Source organism: Hippocampus guttulatus, chromosome 8 (assembly GCF_054856545.1).
Source record: "Hippocampus guttulatus isolate MCC_2025c chromosome 8, RoL_Hgut_1.0, whole genome shotgun sequence".
NCBI classification, from domain to species: domain Eukaryota; kingdom Metazoa; phylum Chordata; class Actinopteri; order Syngnathiformes; family Syngnathidae; genus Hippocampus; species Hippocampus guttulatus.
The window spans coordinates 3,498,952-3,518,190 of NC_141268.1; the positions used below are offsets into that span (position 1 = coordinate 3,498,952).

Consider the following 19,239-nt stretch of genomic DNA (forward strand, 5'->3'; position numbering starts at 1 on the left):
ACAAATAATACATTTTATGTCATAAATGTAGGTCAGTGCTTGTGATTTAGGCCAACATACAAGACATTGCCGTGCCCTGATAAATATTTGACAAGGGTCGTGTCGTTTGTCTGCCTTGTACTTCTTGCTTTTGACACAAAGTGGACGCTACCCTTACAAGACGGGCGAAGAGAAGAGGAAGATTTGTAAAGCTTGTGTCTCACTGAGCAGCGAATGTGAATGTAGTGAATTTTGTGTTCCTTGGGGTTCCGAAAAGGTCGTAAACAGATCTGCAAACCGTGTTACAGTTCTTGGGGGGGGTTGTCGCAAGGAAATTTTGGATATGTTGGCCTGCACTAACCACTAATTATTGTTAGGTTTACGGAAAGCTGAGGACAGAATTGGACTCCAGAAAGGTGAACTCAGAAAGAATTGACAAAAAAGGTTTCTTCACAAAAATAGGTCGCAAGACTGACAAAGTTCAACCAACAACACCAGAAAATGAGACAACGAAAAACACTTGCAAAAAAGGCAAAGATAAAAACAGAAACGGAAATTGCTTGTCAAGAAATAAACAAGAAACCTAAACACATATAATACAAAAATCGTAACTATAACTACAATGAAAAACTACTTACAAAGGTAAGTGCAGAAAACCTGGCGGGAACAAAAACAAAGAGCAAGAACATGGAACGTCTAGGCCAGGGGTCAGGAACCTTTTTGACTAAGAAAGCCATGAAAGCAAAATATTTGGAAATGTATTTATCCTCGTCTCACCCCTCGGGTGGTGTCCGTCCCTCATTCAGCTCGGGTTCTCTACCAGAGGCCAGGAAGCTTGAGGGTTCTGCGCAGCATCCTTGCCGTTCCCAGCACTGCACATTTCTGGACTGAGATATCCGATGTTGTTCCTGGGATCTGTTGCAACCACTCATCTAGTTTGGCGGTCACTGCCCCGAGTGCTCCGACCACCACAGGCACGACTGTCACCTTTACCTTCCAGGCTCTCTCCAGCTCCTCTCTGAGCCCGTGGTATTTCTCGAGTTTCTCGTGTTCCTTGTTTCTGATGTTTCCATCACTTGGGACCGCTACATCCACTACAACGGCTTTCCTCTGCCCTTTATCTATGATCACGGTTGATCTGGTTGGTTCGCCATTACCATCTTGTCAGTCTGGATCTGGAAGTCCCACAGGATCTTCGCTCTGTCATTCTCCACCACCTTCGGAGGTGTTTCCCATTTTGACCTTGGGGATTCCAGTCCATACTCCGCACAGATGTTTCGGTAGACTATGCCAGCCACCTGGTTATGGCGTTCCATGTAGGCTTTTCCTGCCAGCATCTTACACCCTGCAGTTATGTGTTGGATCGTCTCAAGTGCCTCTTTGCACAACCTACACCTTAGGTCTTGTCTGTTGTGGTATATCTGGGCCTCAATGGCTCTGGTGCTCAGGGCCTGCTCCTGAGCAGCCAGGATGAGTGCCTCTGTGCTGTCCTTCAGGCCAGCCCTCTCTAGCCACTGATAGGACTTCTTGAGATCAGCCACTTCAGTTATGGTCCGGTGGTACATCCCGTGTAGGGGCTTGTCCTCCCATTATGGTCCCTCTTCCAGCGCCTCATCCTCTGTTCCCCATTGTCTGAGACATTCTCTGAGTACGTCATCCGTTGGAGCCTTCTCCTTGATGTATTCATGGAGCTTGGATGTTTCATCCTGGACAGTGGCTCTCACACTCACTCGTCCCCGGCCTCCTTCCTTTCGGCTTGCGTACAGTCTCAGGGTGCTGGATTTGGGATGTAACCTTCCATGCATGGTGAGGAGCTTTCGGGTCTTAACGTCCGTGGTCTGAATCTCTTCCTTTGGCCACCTTATTATTCCTGCAGGGTCCAGTTTACTTTTAAAAAGTTGCCAGATTGTTCCACTGACAAGACCAAAGTTACCTGTATCATACAGGTATACGATGTATGCCACTGACACGATTGTTACTTATTTGGAACTATTTTGTGTGTAAGGTTACAGTGTTCCGTGTCCATATAAATAGAGCGGGTTGAGCTTCTCTGTGTTCATCTGACAGTGACAGTGCGCTGAGGAGGTGACATGACAACGAAAGTTCAGCGGTGCAGTGGTAGCGACCTAACGAAAATAAAACGTCTCCAGTGTTGTCATTGAACCAAGTGTAGTCATCCGAAATGATGTCTACACAAAACTGTAGAGAGACTTCCACGCAAGAAGGACCAACAGAATCAACATAGCCTGACTGCTGTGTTCAAAGCAAACTTGAGAAAAACGAAGTATGCAACCATGGTTTAAATCCACTATAGCCTGAGTACTAGTTTACCTTAGATATGCACTTTATAATATTATATTGCTCTGTTTTGATTCCATAAAAAGAGCTGTTAAAGCATCTGTTGTGTGACAAAATATTTTTTTCACTGTTGTTGATGGACAGTAATATTGTGTGAGAGATTATGTGTGAATAACTGCTCCAAGTGGAAAATGTTCATGTAAAATTGAAATTGTTATTTCAGTAAATATTTGCATTTTGCACATAGAAAATTGATTCATGATTCCATGTTGATGAGAGCATTAAAATGGGGAAAATAGGACAAAAAATATAAAAGAAAATTCAGAAACGATAAAAAATAATTTTGTAGTTGTCCTCCACCTTCGGAGGTGTTTCCCATTTTGACCTTGGGGATTCCAGTCCATACTCCGCACAGATGTTTCGGTAGACTATGCCAGCCACCTGGTTATGGCGTTCCATGTAGGCTTTTCCTGCCAGCATCTTACACCCTGCAGTTATGTGTTGGATCGTCTCAAGTGCCTCTTTGCACAACCTACACCTTAGGTCTTGTCTGTTGTGGTATATCTGGGCGTGAGTCCTCTCACTTCCGGGGTGAGAGGACGCTGGCGTGTATGTCGCCGCTTCTCACTCCAAACTTTTCCAAAACTTTTCAGATATTTCTTCTGATTTTTCTTTTGCCCTTCTGTTTTTGGACTGTTTGGACTGTGATTGATGTAACAAATCATAGCTTCACCCGATCAATCAAACCCCAAATCGTAACTTAGTCCACGGGCTAACGCCGGTAGCTTAAACTTACCGGCTGTCACCGCACCGGCCTTTCTCCCTCGTCATGGGGCGGCACAACTTCGCCGCCTTTGGGTTATTTCTGATACTTCTGACGTTCTGCCATCATCCAGTGACAGGACTACTCCACTATTCTGTCGCGGATCTTCTCCGGATCCGGAGGATTGCACCGGAGCCTCCACCGCCGGAACTGCACCATCATCCTGACATCGCTCGCCTGCCTCGACGTCGCTACATTCACCGCGGGTCGCGTAGACATGTTGACTACAAAAATCCTGGCTCAATCAACTCGACCTGGTCCACTTCTCGACGTCCTCCCAGAAACCGCGGCAGCAACACCAACTACTATGCAGTAGCCCGCCTGGCTAGGTCGGCTAACAGCACTGCCGCCATCAAACATGACACCTCCGCTGTCAGCTTTGGACTGCTGAACATCCGCTCACTTACGAACAAGGGTCACCTCATTCAAGACGTCCTCGCCGAACGCAAACTTGACTTCCTCGTTTTAACAGAAACCTGGCAACAAACAAACGACTTCGCTGCTCTGAATGACTCCACTCCTCCCGGCTTTGTTTACATCTGCCGTCCCCGTGGCAACGGCCGTGGAGGAGGCCTCGCGGTAATCCACCGCGAGAAGTGGAAAGTCTTACCAGTCTCCGTTCCTGCATCAAGCTCTTTTGAATGCATGGTGTTTAAACTCCCTGGACCCACGCCAACCATCATTGCCACAGTTTATCGCCCCCCGAAGCCACATAGCGATTTCATCAATGAATTTTCCAGTTTAATCACACACTTATCCACTCTCTCGCCAAATTTAATTTTGCTGGGAGATTTTAATATTCACATGGACAACCCCGACCTGCCACTCACAAGAGACTTCACATCCTACCTGGAGAGCCTCGCGATACACTGTCTTACTGACTTCCCCACCCACATCAAAGGCCACACATTGGACTTGGTTTGCTGCTCTGGCTTCTCCCCCTCCAAGCCCACTGCTGATGTTTTTCCTGAAACCGATCATTTCCTCCTCACTTTTAACATCGTACTCCGTCTCTCTACAATCAAAACCTCCCGCCTCATTTCTTTTCGTAATACCAAAAATATCAACATTGACACCTTCTGCTCCATTATCGACCGTTCCCCGCCCCCAGACGCCCTTTCAAACCCGGATGACCTCACCGCTCACTACAATGCCTGCCTCACAAATATTCTAAATTCTCTCGCCCCCCTGAAGACCAGGACTGCTTCATTCTCTACATCTGCCCCCTGGTTTACACCCGCTCTTAGATCATTGAAATCAAAAAACCGCCAACTTGAGCGACTCTATAAGAAAACCGGTCTCACCATCCATAAGGACATGTACACTACCCATATCACTAAATACAAGGACCAAATTGCACAAACCAAATCCAGCTACTACTCCGGCCTCATCCTCTCCAACGAAGGAAATTCAAGAACTCTCTTCTCCGTCATGAACAAAATCCTCCGGCCACCAAACTCTCTCCCCCTCCACCTGTACTCCACAGCAACCTGCAACTCCATAATGGAACACTTCAATCACAAAATCCTTAAGATCCATCACCAACTCCATCAAAACCTGCCTGCTCCCCCCCCCATCTGAACCTTCTTCTCCTTGTCATCTCTTCTCCAGTTTTGTTCCACCAACGACTGCTGAATTATCCAACCTCATACTCAAATCCAAGCCTACCACTTGCCAGCTTGATCCCCTCCCTTCATCCCTTGTTAAATCCTGCCTTCCTTCTGTGCTTCCTCTCATATCTGCTATTATCCACTCCTCACTCTCTTCTGGTATTGTCCCATCACTCCTCAAAACTGCTGCTATCACCCCCACACTGAAAAAACATGGCTCTGACCCCAACAACTTTGATAACCTCCGCCCCATCTCCAACCTTCCATTTATCTCGAAAATCCTTGAAAAAACTGTTGCTGCTCAACTCCACTCCCACCTGTCCCTTCACTCTCTCTATGAACCCTTTCAGTCCGGTTTCCGCCCCCGCCACAGCACAGAGACTGCCCTAATCCGTATTGTAAATGATCTCCTCATAGCATCTCATTCCGGTTTAGTCTCCATCCTCATCCTCTTAGACTTGAGCGCTGCCTTTGACACAATCTCTCAACCGATCCTCCTCAATAGACTCTCCTCCATTGGTCTCTCCCACACTCCCCTCAGTTGGTTCCACTCCTACCTCACTGGCCGCACTCAGTTTGTCCAGCTCAAATCCTTCACCTCAAAGCCCTCCCCAGTCACCACAGGTGTACCACAGGGATCTGTCCTAGGTCCCCTTCTCTTCATCATCTACCTCCTGCCTCTTGGCCATATCCTCCGCAAATTTAATATCCACTTTCACTGCTTTGCTGATGACACCCAGCTCTACCTCTCCTGCAAGCCAAACTCCATACTCCCACCCCCCTCCCTCACCTCTTGCCTCTCCGAACTCAAAACATGGTTCACAACAAACTTTCTTAAATTAAATACTAATAAAACTGAAGTCCTCCTTCTTGGCACCAAATCCACTTTATCCAAAGTAAACAGTTTTTCCTTCAACATTGACAGCTCCCTAGTGTCCCCCTCCCCCCAGGTTAAGAGTCTGGGTGTCATCCTGGATAGCATGCTCACCTTCCACTCACATATCAACACCATCACCCGCACTGCTTATTTCCACCTCCGCAATATTACCAGACTTCGCCCTTCCCTCACCCCCCGCACCACTGCTATTCTTGTCCACAGTCTTGTCACATCCCGCCTTGATTACTGCAACGCTCTCCTCTTCGGCCTACCTCAAAAGTCCCTTCATAAAATCCAGCTGGTTCAAAACGCCTCTGCTCGCATCATCACAAAAACATCTTCCCAGCAGCACATCACCCCCGTTCTCCAACAGCTTCACTGGCTCCCTGTTCAACATCGCATCAATTACAAACTGCTTCTATATACATATATGGCCATCCACAACCTGGCCCCTCCTTACCTATCCGACCTTCTCCAGGTGCATATCCCCTCTCGCTCCCTCAGATCCTCGTCCTCCCTCCGCCTGTCAGTGCCCCCTGCCCGACTGAGCACCATGGGAGCCAGAGCCTTCAGTCACGCTGCTCCAAAGCTCTGGAACAACCTACCTCCGGACCTCCAAAACTGCACACCTCTTTCCACTTTCAAGTCCCGTCTAAAAACACACCTCTTCAGGATTGCCTACAACACATAGCTCTTCCATTTCCTATGTTTTTATGATTTTATGATTTTATGTCCTGTTTTTATATAATATCTCGTTTACTAATTTTTACATTGTATTTTCTTATTGTCTGTACAGTGTCCTTGGGTGGCATGAAAGGCGCTTTTAAATAAAATGCATTATTATTATTATTATTATTATTTGAGTTAATTATGACAGTTGCATTTTTAATTAGATTAAATATTTTAATCATTTCGACAGCTCGAATATATATATATATATATATATATATATATATATATATATATATATATATATATATATATATATATATATATATATACACAGTATATACTGTATATACAGTATATATATAAAAACTCGATTTTAAAAGTGAATTCAACAAAATTGTTGAAGCACTTTCAGTATTTAAGGGAGAAAAGTGCTAAAAAAGTCAAAGACCATCCTTCCATGGTTTGGGACTGCAATGCTAACTCAGAGTCTGAATACAGTACCACTTGATTTGTAATGCTGTAAATATTCTGGACGCTTTATTACTTTTGTTCATGATTTCCAGTTTTAGAATTTTTCAATTTTTTTATGAATCCTGTTTTCCAGATGTAAGTCACACATGCAGTCTTAGCACCTCCTATCAGGAGGCAAAAGGTTGATTGATGCTTTACTTTTGATGCAGGAGCTTTGATGTGAAATAAATCTGTGCAGTTTAGTTTTAGATTGTTCAATTCTATATTTAAAATATGGTGTCGTTGGTATTGTAAACGAGGGCGCACTGTAAAATCCACTTCATGTGATAGTCAAGTGTGCGTGAATGTGTTTGACTGCAGCGTGTGTCTAATCTCATTAATAATTCATGAGGTGGGAGGGGTAAAATGATTGGGCGGTGACAGATGGAAAACAGTGTGAGAGGGAGAGCAGAGATCACATACGGCCGGAGAGGCACTGATAGTTGAAAGAACGATAGAAGCACGGACAGATTAGGGAGAGAAAAAAAAGTGTGTGAAAGAAAACGGTTAGCAAATAGCGACAATGACATTTTTACACCCGTCACCTTGGGTCAGTGATTGAGTATTTGATTGACAGCTGTTCAGTCTTCCCTTTTTTGTTTTTATACGGATGGAGATACAACACTGTGTGGCAACCTGGATTTAAGAGTTCAGTTAAGAAAGGTAATAATATGTGTGGGCGTGTGTGAGAGCGAGAGTATCACCTGCCTTTTTTGCTGAAGATTTTCAAGACTAGAACTGACTGCTGTTTTTCTCCTGATGTGATTCTTCTGAAAGTCAAAACCTAACCTGTCACTTGAAACATTTTACAGGTTTTGAAATTAATGTGCAGTATATTTTTTGAGTCGAATGGATGTCTCTCAGTTTTGCAATTTTTTTTGAGCCTCTGCAAATTCCACATGCTTTCATCTGTCAGCGTGACTCTTTGCCAATGTGCATGTGTGCACGCACGCACGCGCACACACACACACACAGAATAATTTGCCAATCATATTATGGGAAAAGATTAGTTATGTCAGTTATGTTTTGAATGCATGCTGCTGCACTGGCTCTATTACTTACACATTTGACATTCAGCGGTCAGGCAGGGTTCAACCTGTCATTGTTAAATTAGCCTGCGATTGATGACATATTGAGCTCACTGTTGAAGAGCGAACTGGCAATTGTCTTCCTGATTAGCACATGAATATTAACTGTTCTACGAATATCACTGGAAGAATCCAGTTGCCCTTTTACTGGCTGGTTTATGTTCACTTGTGTTGGTGCAGAATTCTTTGAAGAATTTGATATTAATTTTAATTAAAAATATCGAGTTAAAATTGCTCTTCAGTATACATACCGCTTTGAATATGTGTATGTGTGTTATGTCCCTGGTTAGAGTGGCAACTTGTGAACATGCAGTGTTTGTTGATTGACTCTTTGGGAGGTTTTACTGCTCAAGATGCATTGATAAACATAATTGTCTATCATATCTATGAAAGCTTTTATGTGACTGTTTGTGCTTGACAAGTGGGAGATTTATATTATATTTCATTTATTTATTTTTGTTTTATTAACGGGCGTGTGTTTGAGTGTCGTGTGGGATCATGATGGATGTCCAGTATATGCACTGTAGTACACGCGTTACTCACACACACACACACACACACACACACACACACACACACACACACACACACACACACACACACACACACACCTTTTCTCCCCCCCCACACACACAGGCCTTTCTTTGTTCTGGAGTATTGTAGAGCTGAGGTTAATGCAGCCAGAAAACAGAAAAAGAAACTGAAAGCAAGAGAGAGAGAATCACTGAGAAATTTAGCCAGTATGGTATTTCAGTCTTTCATTGCAAAGATTTTGTCGAGAGAACTCATATGTCTACCATAGAGTGTGACAGGTGGTGGTTCAGTTGCTGCATAGACTGTCGTCAAGGAGCGACTATACTTTTGTGATTGCCACATTTGATATGAAATTGACATAGCATTTGTACATGAAATTAATAAATTTTGAATAATGGATGTTATATAACGTATATATTAGAGCTGTCAGTTTAGCGCGTTTTTATTGGCATTAATTTAAATGAATTTGAACGTGATTAAATTTTTTCTCGCGAGATTAACGCGGCACACGTCACAGCGGATCTTACGTTGCTCTATAAATAAACCAGAAACAAAACAACAAGCGCTCTGCACAGGTCCACGCACGTTTGTTTTGAAATACCACTTAATTGCCAAGCACACAGCTGACGTGAGTACTCCGCCCCCTCGTCTCAGATAGACAGCTATGGATCATTTCAAAGCGAAGAAAATGGATGACACGGAGAAGAACAAATTTGCTGAAGCCACAGCTAAATGTATGGCTACTGCATCAAGCCTGTCAACATTGTCCACAGCTCGATCAAGCTGAAATCATTCGCATTGCATCTAACGACTCCACTACGGATTGCCAGCGAGAACCTCCATTACAAGATGTGTACAGAGATTGTACGTAGCGGAGAAGGCTAAAGTACACCAAGCGGGAGAAGACACTGTTTCGGGAGAGAAATAAGAGACTAGGTTGATGAGCCTCTAGTGAATAAAGAGCAGGTAGCCTGTCAAATACGATGGATGCTACTGACGCGATTGTTACTTGTTTGGAACTATTTTGTGTGGAAGGTTACAGTGTTCCGTGTCCATATAAATAAAGCGGGTGGAGCTTCTCTGTGTTCGTCTGACAGTGACGGTGCGCTGAGGCACGTCGAGAGTTGAGTGGCGCCGTGGTAGCGACCTAGCGACCACAATGAAAATAAAACGTCTCCAGTGTTGTCGTCGAACCAAGTGTAGTCATCCGAAATTATGTCTACACAAAACAGTAGAGAGACTTCCGTGCAAGAAGGTCCAACAGAAACAACATAGCCTGACCTGTGTTCAAAGCAAACTTGAGAAAAAAGTATGCAACCATGGCTTGAATCCACTATAGGCTGAGTACTACTTTACCTTAGATGTGCACTTTATAATGTTATATTGCTCTGTTTTGATTCCATAAAAAGAGCTGTTAAAGCAGCTGTTGTGTGACAAAATGTTTTTCACTGTTGTTGATGGACAGTAATATTGTGTGAGAGATTATGTGTGAATAACTGCTCCAAGTGAAAAATGTTCATGTAAAATTGAAAATTGAAATTTTTATTTCAGTAAATATTTGCATTTTGCACATAGAAAACTGAGTCATGATTCCATGTTGATGAGAGCATTAAAATGGGGAAAAATAGGACAAAAAATATCAAAGGAAATTCAGAAACGATAAAAAATGCATGAGTAATCACGATTATTTTTTTGTTAATTTGAGTTAATTATGACAGTTGCATTTTTAATTAGATTAAATATTTTAATCGTTTGACAGCTCTAATATATATATATATATATATATATATACACACACACGCTACTCACAAAAAGTTACGGATATTTGCCTTTCAGATGAAATTTAAATTTCTGGACGAGCCTAAAATGCATTCAGGGGACCTTAATGTGACCTTCTCTAAGCTTTTGAATCCACACCCAACTGTTAAATGTTTCAGTCATTTTTGCACCAGTTGCTGTTCTCCCATGACGAGCTTAATGGCAAAATTCACAACAGGTGTTTAATTCTTGAATCAATCAATAAATGTCCAGGGTCAATTCGAGCTGGTGTTTAGTTATTCTCATCATGTTGTTCACATTTTGACATCATCAGACCAGGACGAGACCTAACAGTGGATCAACAGTACCTTGCCATTGTGATGCCTCAAACAGGACATTCTCAGATGAAGTGGCCACTGGCCTTAGAGGTTGCAACAGAAATACAGAGAAACTGGAAGAGTCACAGAAAGATGTAGAAGTGGACGTCCTTTGGCCACACCCCATGCTGATGACCGCTACATTGTGAAGAATTCCTTGAGAAACCTTATACATACAATGCAAGTATAAAAAGAAGTTAACTGCTGAATAATTTGTACATGTCATGCACTTTTGTTGTACAGACACAGCCAGCATGATTATTTGTCATTTGTCTGCCACCACAAATTTACTCCGAGACATTCCAAACATTTCACTCAAACACTCGAGCTGTAACATGAAAGTAAATTCATTTACGTTGGCTGCCAGGAAGGAAAAAGGCTTCGATCATGCATGTGTCAAATTATTTTTCCAATCATGATGATATGCTGCCGGTAGGCAGAAACTCTTACAAGCATAGAAAGTCAACTCTATATTGTTTGTTTATGCCCAATAGTCATGTTTATTGAACATGTCTTACCTGGTGAAAAACCACAGAATATGTCTTTTGCCAGACCTGCAAAACGATGAAAGCTGCCAGGTTGTCAACCTGCTGAGATCGTGTTTTTGTGACACTTTTGAGGCACATTATAATTTTGGTTTGAACTTCAAATTTGTGTGGTGGCTTTCCCAGTCCTGCTCTATCGCATTTTCATGTCAATGTTTTAAAATTGGTGGTTATGAGGAGTTCTTTCATTGTACCTGCTGAAATCTGGTACATTATTTTGACTAGATATTCAACGAAAAACATGTTGACTATCGTATCCTATTAATTTGCAGTTTCATATTATTTTCCTGCCTTGTATATCTGCTTTTGGATGATTTATGTAATGGTGGAGATTTAGCTTTGGGGATGACTCCTCAATTAATCTGTTGGCTGGGAGCAAGGGAGACAGTAGCCGATGAGTGCCACACATGTCTGTGCATGTGATGCAAATAGAGCTACGCTTAAGTCCTCCTTTGAATTGATTTAAAAAAATGCAGATAAAATGGACTACTCGCTTGAATTTTAAGTTTTTACTCATTAATCCCATACGAATAAATACGATACAATCAAAGATACCTTTCTAAGTATCTGATCATGGATGGGATTTTTCTCTCTATTTCTCATGAAGTGAGAGGAAGCAAGTTGAGGAATATGACATTTAAATGAGCAGTATTTTTTTTGTCAGATATTAAGGTGCTTTTATTGTTAAGGTGGTTGTAAAAGAAATTGTAGACGGTGAATTAAAAATGGTTAATTGGAAGAAGGTTATTTAAAGAGTAAAGATGAATCCAGGTGCGTATACAGATGTTGCCCCCCAGCCAGGTACTTAACCTACATCGCTGCTCATTCTTCTGTCAGTGCATGTGTGCGATAAAAGGCTTGGGGATACTGTCTGCTTCACCAAGACACAGTATCATAGGCAGTGACAACCTACATTTAGCACCATGCAACTGTGTGTCGGTGATTTTTTTCCCCCATTTTATTTTTTCAAAGTGATGCAATAGTCTCTGACTGGCTGGGGAGCAATTCAGAGTGTACTCTGCTTCTCATCCAAAGTCAGCTGAAATAGACCTGAGCTTCTCGTGTGACGCTAATGAAAACAAGAGCCGTAGAAAATGGATCGATGGGGTTGGAATGGGTGGATAGAAAAGCAATAGCAATGCTGTCATCAGATGATTTATGCTAAGCTCCATGATTCCGTACAACTGTATTATTATTCTAGTGAATACTAAATGCAACTCATTTGAAATGTGTTGCATTTTGGCTGCCTTCTGTCTAAAAATGCTGTCAAGGGGTTGATTTATTTATTTTTGTATGTATTTTTCCATCCAGTGAGTCTCTTGATCGGCGGGGACAAAGCTTGGCTCAGCTTGCCAATGGCCATTGCTCCACTCATTCGTGAAATAGTTCCTTTAATTTGGGACCAATTATACTGCTTTAACAGGACATGTTTTTTCTTTTTCTCATTCCAACTCAAAAATAACTGGACTATACATGATTGGCTTATTTGTTTTGCCAATGTGCAGCCTGTGCGTCAACAAGCCCACGTTTATAATGCTGCAGTGAAATGTCATGTCACGTTTCTTCAAACAGCTTCTAAGATATATCAATCAACACATTCAAAGCATAGATGTTCTGCAAAAGGTGTTTTTTTTTTCACAATTCTTTGCTAGTTTTCCCTCTCTCGGCCTGTCCACATGAACATTTCAGAAACTTGGGAACACATATGGACATACTTTTCTCAGTCCAATCATTCGCTACAAAAGTGCATGTCAGCGAGTTCATCCATCCAGAAAAATGCACAGTCTTGGGAATCACATTTTACAATCTGGCTCCAAAATCCAACTTTCCAAACCGCATTGAGTAATAATACATAAACACAAGTGATCAGTTTCTTTGGCTTATGCAGACTTGGACAAAACTTTTGTTTGTTCAACTCTGCGGCACGCTGAGCGACTGGTTAGCACGTCTGCCTCACAGTACAGAGGTGCTGGGTTCGATTCCAGGCTCCGGCCTTCTTGTGTGGAGTTTGCATATGTCCTCCCTGTGCCTGCGTAGATTTTCTCTCCTTGATGTTCACCCAGATTCCAAAAACATGCACGGTAGATTAATTGAAAACTCAAAATTGTCCTTCGGTTTCAGTTCAGGGAGTACCCTGCCTACTGCCCAAACACAGCTCGGATAGGATCCAGCACGCCACGTGACTCTTTGTGAGGATGAGCAGGTCAAAAAATGGATGGATGGATCAACAAAACTTTATTTTCTCACATAACCACATTTTAGATCCCGTGTTTATACCTTTTGGCGTCTCATTGTGTTCTAGGATTTGATTATGTTTCTCTGTATCTGTTGGTGGTCGCTGATGGTGTAGTGTTACACTCGCCTGACTTATGGGCAGGCAGCGTGGGATCGGTTCCCATTCAGTGACGGTGTGCATGTGGGTGTGAATGATCATTTGTCTCTATATGTGCCCTGCAACTGAGGCACGAGCAACTCTGTGCGACCCTGTTCAGGATAAGCGCTGTTGAAAATCCATGGATGGATGGATGGATGTATATATTGGACAATAAGTTCCCAGAGCCAGTCTAGTGCAAAGCGCAGTCCAAGGGCCCTAATTTGGTTGACTGGATGCTGTGCGCTCGACGTAAAAATAGAGCATAACTTCATTTTCGTGCTAACGCAAGTCTAGGGACGGTGTTGTGCCTGTCTGGTCGGCCCATCACACGGAATTGGCTTTCCCCAGAGCCATCTGACAATTTGCTAACAGAACCTAATCTGTGCTCGGGGTAAAAACGAGTGCATCGTCATTTTTGTCCCAGTTCATCAAGTTGGTGAAATTTGTAGAAGTGCTAAGCCTTACCAAGTGTTTCTTGCCACTCAGTGCGTCTGCAAATTTGGTAATAAATAAATAAATAAATAATCGAAAAACAAAAGACAACATTTTGTGCTGGGAAAGGAGGTTTATTTTGCAACACACAAAATTGCCAATTAGGCATTGGCCTAACGTGATTTTGCTGTGCAGGGTTTATCGAGGCATAGGCAGAGAAATTCCGCGCTGCACCAATGTGTGCTATGGATGACGTCTTTGGATTTCATTCATACATATGATGGCACCACCGTGGGACATTCCCTCACTATAGAAATCAATTCATTGAACAACTTGTAAATCATTATCATCGTAACAATATTTTAATGGCACCCCCATTACTATTGGAGAGGTAGGCGAGATAACACAGGGACCCGGGCATCCACCTGGAAGGAACCATCTACATTGCCCAATCCAAATCCTGGCCATCTGTGGTGTCATTCTTCATTTCCATTAAAATGGATGCGGTCGGAGAGCCAGCCGTACTTGACAACGCAGAAACAGAAATAGACTCTCTGGGATCCCTGCAGGACATTAACAGGTAAACTGCAAGATCTCCCCTTGCAGATGATGTAGCTGGCTGCGCATGTGACATGGGCAATTGGAAACCGCCTTGCACCCACTACTGCGTCCGTGTGCAGCCATTTTTATGCTGAGCATCTGCTTTCTGTTACCAAATTATGAGATGTCCTGGGGGGCATTTAAAAAAATTGAAATGCCTTTCTTACTGTACAACAACTGTATCTGTAAGAAATAATAATATAGTATAATAATAAGTTAATAATCAAAACAATGATAACAGAAATAATAAAACAATTAAGACAATAATTAAGATCATAACAACATAATCAAAATAAAATGGTCAACTTCAAATATGAAAGAGTTCACTCCACATAAAGCATATACTTACAAATGATAGTAGAATGAAAAATGTTGTTTGTCATTTATTTTATTCTCCAGCAGCGACATGCACTTGGTCACATGCACATGCATGCTCTGTCTCTCTCACATCCTCACTGTGTTCTTTCTCCATTCTGAAATCCACATAATCTCATACATAGAACGCAAACGTTTTAACTACTCCGCGACAACCCACGCACATCCAAGCACACAAAATGAGAAAACAATGTGAAGAATCAAATAAATTAATGTCACCATAATTTACATTTTCAAACGAAGAGAGGAGGATTGGACGGCTGGACATGATGCTGTATTATTGTATATTTGTGAATAGAGATGAGAAACAGAGATGCTCCTGTTCACTATGCCCTCACAGATGGTGAAACACATTCACCTCATGATGGACTAAATGGATTTTGTATAGATTTAATGTCATTTAGTACAAGAAAGGAAGGGGAAAAGAGAGACAGAGCCTGTTCTGAGTAAATGAAATTTGGTAATGGTATAATTACAATAGAGAAAGGGGACAGGACAAGTGTGTGTGTGTGTGTGTGTGTGTGTGTGTGTGTGTGTGTGTCTGACTGACTGAGACAACGAGCCAAACCAGCCAATGGCAGAATTACTTTAATCACCACCGTAACCTCGAGGCAGATGGGCCCATCTCAAAAAATTAGGCCTGGAAGACACGCTAACTACCCATGCACACGCTTGCATGCACACACACACACACACACACACGCACACACACACACACGCGCGCGCCCACGCATGTGCACACCCACAAACACAAACATGCTCTGCGTTTGTCATGAATTAAAGATACATGTTCAATGAAATGCAGTTTGCCAACTCTCAATCCATTAAAAAATAGAAACGACACAAAAACTTTATATATAAAAATAAAGACGATAAAGGAAATGAAATACATTTCCCAGGTGTAATATTCATAATGTGGCTGTAACATGCTTCCATGAAAATGCCCCAAAGATTTAAAAAAATGACAGGAGACGTTATTCCACATACAGTGGAACCTCAATTTACAAACTAATTTGGAAACGTGTGCTCATGATACGTTCATAAATCAAGGTAATATTTCAAATTGGAATTACTGGAAATGCAATTCACATTCATGTTCATGTCAACGTTATTGTCACATGTGCTACATGTGCAACATGCAGCACAGATGAAATTTCTTTCCTCAGGAGAGAGAGGAGCCGCTGTGGGTGCCCGCGCCGCAATTAAAAAAAAAAACAGTTATTAAATGATAAATAATGCAACACAACACATAAGACACAGACAGCCGTTCAATCTTAAACACTTTTCTGCATACACTTTGTTGTTTGAAGCAGTTATAGATGAAAGAGGAGCGAATCAACATGTCCTTTCACCAGTGGATCAAAGACGTGATGCTGAAAATGTGCACGTCTGCTACAAGTTAAGTTTGAAAGCAAACAAGAAGCTGTAGTGTCAATTGACGAAAAAGAGATTGGCTCACATCTCCTGTCCCACGTAATCCGCTTCAATTCCAAGCCGCGACTCTCAGTTCCACATACGCATCGGAGCTCTGCGCTAACGCTCCTTTCTTCTCACCGTCAGCTCCTCAAGCAGAGCATCCATCCAGCCACAGACTCTCCAACAGTAGTGACATTCCCGCTGAACAAAGCGGGGCTGCAAAAAATGCTGCCTATTTCAGGCGCAAAAAACACAAGCGGGTCCAGCAACGACAGTCAGATGGCGCCGACATTCCTCCCAATCAAAATCAGTGCTGGTACACATGTGCTGCCGAGAAGGCGCAACCACCAAGCACAGATTCTTCTCCTTTGACGAAAGTCGTGGCCAAAAAAAGGCTGAAAACAATCCACAGCAGATCCACACCATGTGACAACAAACACAATGTGACAAAACAAAATACAAAAACCACAAAAAAAAAAAAAAAAAAAAAAAAAAGAAAGGCACTTGAAGAGCACTGGCACCATCTTGGAAAAAAAAAGAATGAATGAATGAATGAATCTTTTCCTGCCTCAAATTAAATTTTTACTTTTTTTCCCTAGTGATGTTTGATTAAAAATAAATACATTATAATATAGAAATAAGTGAAAACAGACTATTATAAAGAAATACAACATTTAAAAAGTGATACTTATTGCTCATTTACTTTACCAGAGCAAAATAAGATCAAATAAAATCTCATTCCAGTGTTTTTTTCTAATTCATAAGTTGATCCATACCAATTCAGGGAAACTTGTCTTTTTCTTTTGAAAATAATCATAAAGCAGGATATCACATTGCCATCTAATAGATTAATTCGCAACAAATTTCTTTTGATCATCATTTTTTTGGTTGCCTCGCCTACACTTTTAACAGTGAGCACTTTCTCCGTTGTCTGTCTATAAAAATCAAAACAGCACATATGCAGCCTGGTTACAAAAGTCGAAAAAAAGAGCACGGCTCTTTCTCCTCATGCATGACAAGTGCTTCCATTAACACTCCATTTCGTAGTTTCCCTTTTCCTAGCAGCCCTTATGACTGTTTCAAACTTTATTTACGTCTTTGGCAAATGTACAATATATCTGCCGACATAGTCAAGTCAAGTCAACAGTATTTATAGAGCACTTTCAAACAGCCATCGCTGCATACAAAGTGCTGTACATGGAGCAATTTAACATGCACAATAAACAGTAAGACAAATCGGTAATAAAGGCGGTAGAAAGCACCAAACAGTAAAACCAAGAACAAATCTAAGTCATGCTGAGTCGAATGCCAAAGAATACAAGTGAGTTTTGAGGAGGGTTCATTCAACACGGCCGCTTCTTGCATCCATGACTGGGAGAATGTATTTTCTGTCGGGGGAACTTGCGCTCTGCGACATGTGGCGACGGCTATTTGACGTGATTACACAGTCATTAACCGTTCGTTTAATAGATGGAGTACACCAAGTAAATAGATTTTGGGGTGGGGGGTGGAAATGAAATTATTTCATCACATCATTTACATCATTAGATTTGTAATTGGATGACCAATGATCCAGAGATGGAGCTTCCAACTACATTTGCAAAGGCTTCCACCTTCAACAGTGGAAGGATATCTCTAGTTTTCATCTCATTGCAATGCGTTATGCACATTGCCAATGATGGTTACGTAGCACGAGAAATACAAAGTCAACCCATCCGCTCATACATCTATCGAAAATAATCAGTAAATAAAGGTCATTTTTCTATGAAAATTTTGTTCAAAACTCACTCTGTTCATTAAAGTTAAGTCAGATTTATTCATAAAGCGCTAATCACAGAGAAGTCTTAAAGGGCTACACATGCCCACAGTTGACAAATATTAACAACATCCCCTGACCTTAACTCCGTGGAGGGCAAAAAAACCCATCTGGGGGAAAATGAGAAACCTTGAGAAGGGGCCGGCAAATTGGGGAATCCCCCTTCCATGATGACCAAGCTGCAATGGACGCCGAGTGGGCAACATTTGACACAATATTGTACAATACAATGTTTGTTGGAATGCGTTAAAAGTTCATTTAACAAGATGAAGGGAGACGCCTTCGGAGAGGTGGGTCCGCCCAGTTGGTTGATGAGGAAATCTTCATAGCGGCGCCTCAGAGTGGCCGACCCAGCTCCTGTCCAGCTCAGTCGATGCAAATCATGTCCATTTTGATCAGAACAGAATCTGCACAGCGACATGAAAAGAGACATTTGGAACTCTAAACTATGCATCCAACAAAACCGAATGCAGCTCTGCTTACCTATTGGCTTTGTCTTAGTGTTGCAAATAGTGTAGTGCGGCAGTCAGACTTTTGACTGTTGCTTGAAATCGCCTCTGGATGTGCCCAGCTTATTTGCCAAGTCATGTGCGGAAGAACTAGGCGTTGGGTCAGTTGATATATAAATTAGACCACTTAAAGTATGTAACGGTGGGGCAAGATTCAGATCGGGCAGCTTGGATACAATTTCAGATATAGATTTTGTTTTTTTAAATTCCACACTTGATGTGGGTGGGCTGGCCCTCTTGAGACCCCACTGTTTATATACAGTACAACCAGTCATCTTTAAAGGAGACATATAACCTGAGCACATTTAAAAAAATCTTTTTAGAGTGAAGACGTAGCGCTCCTTTTTACCACATAGTAGTTATGGTTGCCCTCAGAGGGGCGGTTCTAATGGTAACACATAAATACATAATCACAAAAGAGGAACAGGATGCCAGGAATCACTGTTGTACCTCGGTTTGAGTCACATTTTGTAAACAAACTGCTAATCTTTTAAATTTAACGTCACTGCAAGTCAAACATCAGTCCTTTATCTTCTTTTTTGGCAAACTAATATTTCAGATAAGTTTAAAAGTGGAGGGTGGCTAGAGTGTGAGGTGCATTTTTGTCCCTTATATCATAAGAAGATATGATGATGGAAAACTACTT

At 42.0% G+C, this 19,239-nt stretch overlaps 1 protein-coding gene across 11 annotated transcripts in view; it reads left to right on the top strand.

The window, feature by feature from the left end:
* The window catches only part of nfasca (neurofascin homolog (chicken) a), a 152,537-nt gene that overhangs the window by 47,689 nt on the left and 85,609 nt on the right, over nucleotides 1–19,239 (top strand). For 10 of the 11 annotated variants that reach the window (XR_015101552.1, XR_015101551.1, XM_086116994.1 and 7 more), the window contains exon 1: nucleotides 7,205–7,432. The exons of the other annotated variant lie outside the window; for it this stretch is intronic. The gene's annotated coding sequence lies outside the window, so the exon portion shown is untranslated. Of the gene's footprint in view, nucleotides 1–7,204; nucleotides 7,433–19,239 lie in introns of those variants that run through there. 11 annotated transcript variants of the gene reach the window in all.